The sequence below is a fragment of the Leucopleurus acutus genome, assembly GCF_964270905.1.
Source record: "Leucopleurus acutus genome assembly, chromosome: Y".
Taxonomy (NCBI): domain Eukaryota; kingdom Metazoa; phylum Chordata; class Mammalia; order Artiodactyla; family Delphinidae; genus Leucopleurus; species Leucopleurus acutus.
Window position 1 is genome coordinate 5,356,823 of NC_139164.1, and position 7,592 is coordinate 5,364,414.

A 7,592-nucleotide genomic window follows, 5' to 3' on the forward strand; every position below is an offset into this window, starting at 1 on the left:
AAATGTTTGCCTTTAGTTACTGAGTGACTTTCAGAAGAGTGGGCCTGCATCCTGCAAGATGACGTGCAAAATCCCACAAACGTAATGCCAGATGGAACTGACCCATATGTGAAAATAGGTTTCCTCACATGGTCCGAGTTCATTGTTTTCTATAACTGTCTACAGGCTGCCCCCTGCTGGCTGATGTGAGTGAGACACCGCAGATTCCAGAAGGATGTAAATGGCAGAGAGAAGCCCCAATTCCCAGGGTTGGGAGTGCCAGGGAGGTCTCACTTTAACATGGCCCTAGTCCAGTTAGAAACCAGCAGACTCTCCCCTGCCTGTGCTTTATCATTCCCCACATCACCTCCAAAGAGAAGGCAATCAGCTTTCAGACCCAGTTATCATCATCCACTTGAGTCTACAATGCATCAAAGGGCACACGTGCTCTGTGTCCCTTCCTTGAGACATGACCGAAATCGCGATATAAAATCAAATATGTAAACATTCAAAAGAAGAAGATGCAAGAGGGAAGAGTTATGGGGACATATGTATATGTATAACTGATTCACTTTGTTATAAAGCAGAAACTAACACACCATTGTAGAGCAATTATACTCCAATAAAGATGTTAAAAAAAAAAAAAGAAAGCTGAGATTAATATGGTCATTTCTGTCCCTCTCATCTCTTGCCTCCTTCACCTTTATAGAGTACTGATTGATTTAAAGGTAGATGAATTAGGTTCTGTCCTGAATAAAAGTCAAATGGCTATAGAGCATGTTACTTGTTCAGACTGTTTCTATGTTTATTTGTATCTAAAATGTTCATTGAGGTTCTAAATAGCCGTTACTTGGAGTCTACTTTATGAACTCATTTTTTTTAGTGAGGAAAACTACATTTTAAAAATAAGTATAATTTCCAGGGGCTTCCCTGGTGGCGCAGTGGTTGAGAGTCCGCCTGCCGATGCAGGGGACACGGGTTCGTGCCCCGGTCCGGGAAGATCCCACATGCCACGGAGCGGCTGGGCCCGTGAGCCATGGCCGCTGAGCCTGCGCGTCCGGAGCCTGTGCTCCGCAACGGGAGAGGCCACAACAGTGACAGGCCCGCGTACCGCAAAAAAAAAAAAAAAAGTATAATTTCTATATTAACTAGTATAATTTCCTATTAATGAGCTCTCATAATTAGAGCTATTGCTAATGTAACTTCTAGGTCATGAAAATAGGCTTTTGAACTATGTTTGTATATGGATTACACACGCACACTCAAGGGGGAATCATTATTTCACAAAAGAAGTGTGAGTTACTTCTACTCCTGTAAGAGTTGAGTTTTTTAAGAAATAAAATATTTGTCGTATTTCTAAAGAAACACATATTCTTCATAGAAAATTTAAAGGATACAAACAAATACAAATTTAGATAAACAAAGTAATGACTACCCATGTAAAATTAATATGTATGATGTATATTCCCAACACACATAGGCACATATAATGTATAATTTACTTTCTAGAGATTTCTATCTCAAACTTAGTATGAAACATTATATAAAAAGCCATCAGTATGAGATAATCTAACCCAGTAACTGCCAATAACTTAATTGATGATACAGTCAGTGACCTAATATTAAATGTATGTAAGACTCCTGTTTGCATGTCTTGCTTCCAGACGTCTTATCAATAACCTAGACTTGTGAAATCATTTTAACGCATAATAGCGTCCCCTTGTGAATGATACAAAGAGAAGAAAGATTATATTAGATGTCAATGTTTGATTATTTGCTAGGCTTTTTCACCACCTAAATGATGTCTTCCCAACAGCTTTAACAATGCTGTCTGAACTTGTGTCTTACTAAATTTATAAATTACAACATGCCATGGGTGTCAGTGCTAAAGTATCAAATGGACGAAGAGCAAGACTGTCCATAAAGTAATATGATAGATTTTTTTAACACCCGTCAGAGCTCATACTTTGAAGTAAGTGTTTTATTCCACACAGTCTTGTTGAGAGGTTATTAACTGTCTCCTTAATCTATGAATGTATTTTTTCAGCAATATTCACCTGTGAGTGCTCTGTGTGTTGGCATTTTCACAGGCCCGTGGGTATAATAATGAATGAGGCAGGTAGGCTACAGTCTAATGAGGGAGAAAAGATGACACCAGCCATTGCAAGACAGGAGTGTAAGCGTTAAATTAAGGTGGCACCAGTGATGTGGAATCCTGCCTAACCCAGTCCCTGGGGTCAGGTCACGTGTTAAAGCAGCATGACTCCTGAGCTGTATCCTGCCAATGGAATTTCACAGTATGGGTAAAGAGTTTAAAAGTGCATTCATCAGAGAGTCAATGATTATATAATATCTTTGTGTGGTGACAGATGGTAACCAGACTAATCATGGTGATCATTTTGAAATGTATAGAAGTATTAAATCACTGCGTTGTGTAGCAGGAACTAGCATAGTGTTGAAGGTCAATTATACTTCAAGAACAAAGAGACTCATAGAAAAAGAGTTCAGACTTGCCAGAATTTGGCTTCTCCAGCTGGCTCTCCTGTGGACTTGATGGTTTATTGCAACTGGATTACAAATAGTTACACTAATCAGTGTTTTAATTTGTTCTTTGTTTCCAAATTGTTTGTGCTTTATGTCTCCCTGCTACACTATGGCTTTGTCAGTGTTACTAGCTGCATTACTTACATCCTGTCTATTTTATAAGATTGTTGTCTCTTAAACAGTACCCAGTGTGTAACCAGGTCTCCAACAAAATTGATGATGACTAAACATCTTGAGGAAATAGATCACATTTATGAGTCTTATAAAATAATTGTAATAATGTGGTTCTAGGTATAGGAAGAAGCAATAAGGGAGAACATTTCCTGGATCATAACAGACAGAGGATCCAGAGAATCTTTAATTATCAACAGGGCCTAATCCGGAAAGTAGCACCTGGAGTGGCATATCAACAGGAGTTTTCTCCTGATCTGGGATGAGCCTCCCAGCACCATGGCACTAAATTTGGTCATGCGTGTCTCCCAAGTATTGGTCGAATTCCTGACCAAGAGGATGATTTGAGAAATCGGATATTTCCTGCCCTGTCAGTAAACAAAGGATGTCACAGTCATCAGTGATTGCAGCCAGGTGAGAGGGTGAGCCCTGAGGGAACTCAGGAAGGGAAGAATACCTGCCATCTAGCAGCCATCAGACGGCAGCCACTCCCCGCGGTGAGCCCTGAGGAAACTCAGGATGTGAAAACACAGGATACTGGCCCCAGATAGCTGAGGTGCCTATCAAAGGAAGGATTTCAGTGAGCCCAGGCTCTTGCATCTTCCCATACATAGAAAAGCCCTAAATTCTTTAACTTGAGATGTCTGGTTTTCGTTAATTAACAATAATCTTATGACATTCAGACTACCTGCCCTTTGTTGCAAAACTGCCTGGCTCCCCCCTTGCCTCTTCGGAGCAGTTTAACTCTCAGAGCTATCTGAAACAGTGTCTTCTGGGATGCAGTCCTCATTTCACCCCAAATAAAACTTAACTTGCAAAAAAAAAAAAAAAAAAAAGAAAATCAGATTTGTGATTATGAGGTGTGTTGGCAAGAGGGGGAATGAGATGAAGGCAGTGGAAAGGTACAAACTTGCAGTTGTAAGATAAGTAATAGGCATGTAGTGTACAACATAATAAAGATAATTAACACTGCTGCACATTTTATATGAAATCGTTAAGAGAATAGATCCTGAGTTCTCATCACAAGGAAAAAATGCATATTTTTTCTGTTTGTTTAATGTATCTAATATATGAGATGATGCATCTTCACTACACATATTGTCATCATTTCATGATGTGTGTAAGTCAGACCATTATGTTCTGCATCTTAAAACATACACAGTGCTGTATGTCAATTCTATCTCAGTAAAACTGGAAAAAAGTACATGATCAGGACTGCATCATAGTCACAGAAAAGGCAGGCAGCTCTTTTTTTTTTTGGAATCGTCTTCAAAAGTTTAGGGTATTTTACTGACTATCCCATAGAGGGGCGGGGCAAATGATAAATATTTGATATAAATTGGATTCTTTTTCTGTGAATACTGCTAGTTCAGTAGAGTCATACTTACCTTTTAAAAGCTCTGGGATTTAGCTGAGGGAACGGCATACAGTAGGTACTTAATGACTATTTACTGATGATTGACTGTGCAAGAGGTCTGACAAAATGATTGATGCACAGCTGGAAAATTCTGGTTCTGGCCTAGAACCAGACAGGTCTGAGTGCTGAGCTGGCTTTTCTTGTGGAGCTTTTGCTGATTCATTTCATCACTTGCAGGAGCTCTTCCGCGAGGTGAGAGACTCATTTGAACAAGAGAGGCGGCTGCCAAAGCACACTGAACATGCCTCGGATATTCAGGGTGAGTACTCTGACAAAGACCATACTCGTTTGGATTTTAAAATTCAGATGCATTTGCTGAAGTCAAATCAGTTTGATTTAAAAGTACTCAGTTTGCGTGTGCATTTACATACAGACACACAGACTGAAAGTTTAATTGATGTGGCTTAAGGTAAGTCGGCATTTCTTTTCCTGGTTCATGCAGACTGGTTCAAATCCAGGGTGTACCACGTGTAGCTGTGTGACCTTGGGGAGGTTACTTAACCTCTCTGTTTTTCAGTTTCTTAATTCATACATCATGGGTAATGATTACACCTAAATTATAGAATGTGTATGAGGCTAAATGAGTTAATATATGTGAGAACCTAGAATTTTGTTTGTTACATAGTAAGAACTGTTTAACTATTGCATAATTATTATCTTCAACCATAACAATACTAACATTAAAAATACGTAATTTACCAGATCAAATAACCTATAAAGTGTTTGTCAATGTGTATAAGAAGGTAATGATTATACTTAAAATGTAAAATGTTTCTGAAGCCAAATGGATTAATACATGCAAAGAGTATAGAATACCTTTTGTCACATGGTAACTATTTTATTGTGATTATCCTTAACCATAATAATATTAACATTAAGAACATTTAGGTTACTAGGTCCAACTAGTATTTTAAACTAGTTTACCATTTAGCTTTTGCTTGTTTTTAATGTTTTCATTGTGTTGAAAAATATGAATTACCAAAATGAGAATGAAATTACATGGTTAAAATGGAAACACAGTAATTTAGAATACCTTTCCTCTGTAGGTGAAAAATATATCCTCAAGAAATCCAATTCCTTGAAACTGAATGCATTTTAAAATTCTAATTCCTTTTTCTTGCAACTTATAGATCTGGCATTATTAAAATATTCACATCTTTGAGCTCATGTGGCATAACAAATTTAATTTGCAAAACAAAGATGACATGAACAGAACATGGTCCATAATCACTTTTTTTAAGCCTCATGTTGTAGGCACTTCATTAGAGAGACACGTCAGACATATTTCCTAACTCCATAGAGCTTTCCAAATAACCTCTTAGAAAGTCATGAAATAATACAGTTCTGGAACAAAGCATTTTGTGTTGTTTTCACTGTTTCTCAGTTGTATAGGGTACCACCCCACCGTCCTTGACAGCGTTGTTTGACATGTATGGGGCTGCTTTGTGTTATTTTTCACCAGAGGGTCTTTATACCACAGTGTAATCGGATACTGTGAAAGGGGGGATGGAGGACGAAGAACCACAGATTGCATTCCTGGTCCAGCGGCAGCTGCAGTGCAAAGATGGCCCTCGAGTAGCAAGGCACTGGGCAGAAATGGCCAGACCCTCGTACTGATGACCATACTCCATCAATGGGGAAAGGCTGGGGGCTTCCCCCCAAAGTGTGGGGCTTCCATTTAAACATGGGAGCAGACCCCAGGGGGCTGCCACTGGAGGCTGCCAGCTAAGTGTGCTCCTTGCAGCTGATAAATATTGGGTTGGCCAAAAAGTTCGTTAGGTGTCTTCTGTAAGATGTTACGGAAGAACCCAAACGAACTTTTTGGCCAACCCAATAGGTTCTGCCTCGAAGGCACATTCGCGTAGCACATCTGCAAGGCTGCTCTCACCCTGATTTCTAAATCCAGCTGAGCATCTGTCTAGAGTCTGACGGTTTGCTGTGTATACCAAAGACTTCCAGAGTTCAACATTGTTACACGGCTGGGGGTGTCTGATTTCACAGAGTGTGTCATTTGAAGAACACTCATGTTTCCTTTTGGTTTGGGGGCAGAGTATGTGGGAAGAGGGTAAAGATTAGCTCAAAGGGTTTTCCTGTGATTAAGGTTGTCTCTTTGCAGGGCCAGTGACTCTGCCTATAGCAGGGATGATTGTCATTAGTTCTAGCAGTAGTAGTAGTAATAGTAATAGTTATAGCAGTGAAAGGAGGGTGAAGAGGACGAGGAGTAACAGTAACAGCAACAAAAGCAATGATACAGTCGTTACTGTTTCTTTGACATGGGGCTAAGGTCTGCCATGTAACTCCCACGCAGTACTTCCCACAGCGCTACAGAACAAGAGCATTGGCACTATTTTAATTTTAGATGTGATATTTGCAGAGGTTAAGTAACTTGCCCCAGCTTATCAAGCTAATAAATGATAGAAGTGGAATTCAGACCTGTGTGGCAGGAATCCCAGGCACCTGCTCCTGTCTGCTGCCGTTGCTAATCAAGATGTGGGCATGGTTATTCCCTATGCTTCTTGTAGAAGACGCCTGGTACCTGTGTATTTGATCTTTGAAACCTCAATTTCCTCACCTGTAGAAAGTCAATAATAACGAACCTGACTTTCTCATGGAGTTAATGTGAGAAAAAAAAAAAAAGATGATGTTGAGAAAGTGGTTTGTAAAGTATAAACTCTTCATAAATACGTGTTGGTTATTATCGTAGTGGTATGAAATATTCTGTGTTCTAGAAAGGAGACTAAAAGTTTGACCATAGCAAGGGTGGGAACTTCATTCTCAGGAATTATACTCCCAGAATTTGAGATCTGGAAAAGCTTTGGAGAGTGTCCAGTTCAGTGGTTCTCAGCCCAGCTGCTTGTTTGTATCACTCGGGGGAGCTTTTAAAAATTGTCGATGCCCAAGATTCACTCCATTTTTAGAAATCTTGTTTAATTTGTCTGCAGTAGGGCTTAGACATCTCAGTATATGTATATGCGTATGTATTTGTGCATGTAAACATGTGTATGCATATGTAGGTATAGGTGTATGCTTGTGTATGTCTGTTTTCTCCAAAGATGATTCTAATGTGTAGTCAGGGGCAAAAATGACTGAATGGAACCAACAAGCTTGTTTCTGACAACTGGGGTAACTTTTTGTTTACCTAGGACAGTTGCAGCTGACACCTGTTGCCCATTGACCCAGCTGATAAGCCCACCCCCTTTCCCTCTCACGTGCCCTGGTTTGGATGACAAATTATACCATCTCCTGCTGATAAGGAACTGAGGCTTTGGGAGGCTGTTTTCCTTCTAAAGGGAATTGAGTATAGTGCCCACCTTGGGCTTTCAGGGGTTGCTTTGGAGTCGTGTTGGACACCATGTGAGTAAGCAGGATGCTTCTTGACAAGCTGAGAGAATTTCTTAGTTTTGCTGTGATAATGAGAGCTCTTTAAAAATAGAACTATGCTGTGTTTCCACATGACCCACCTAAGTTTTGCGATACCGAG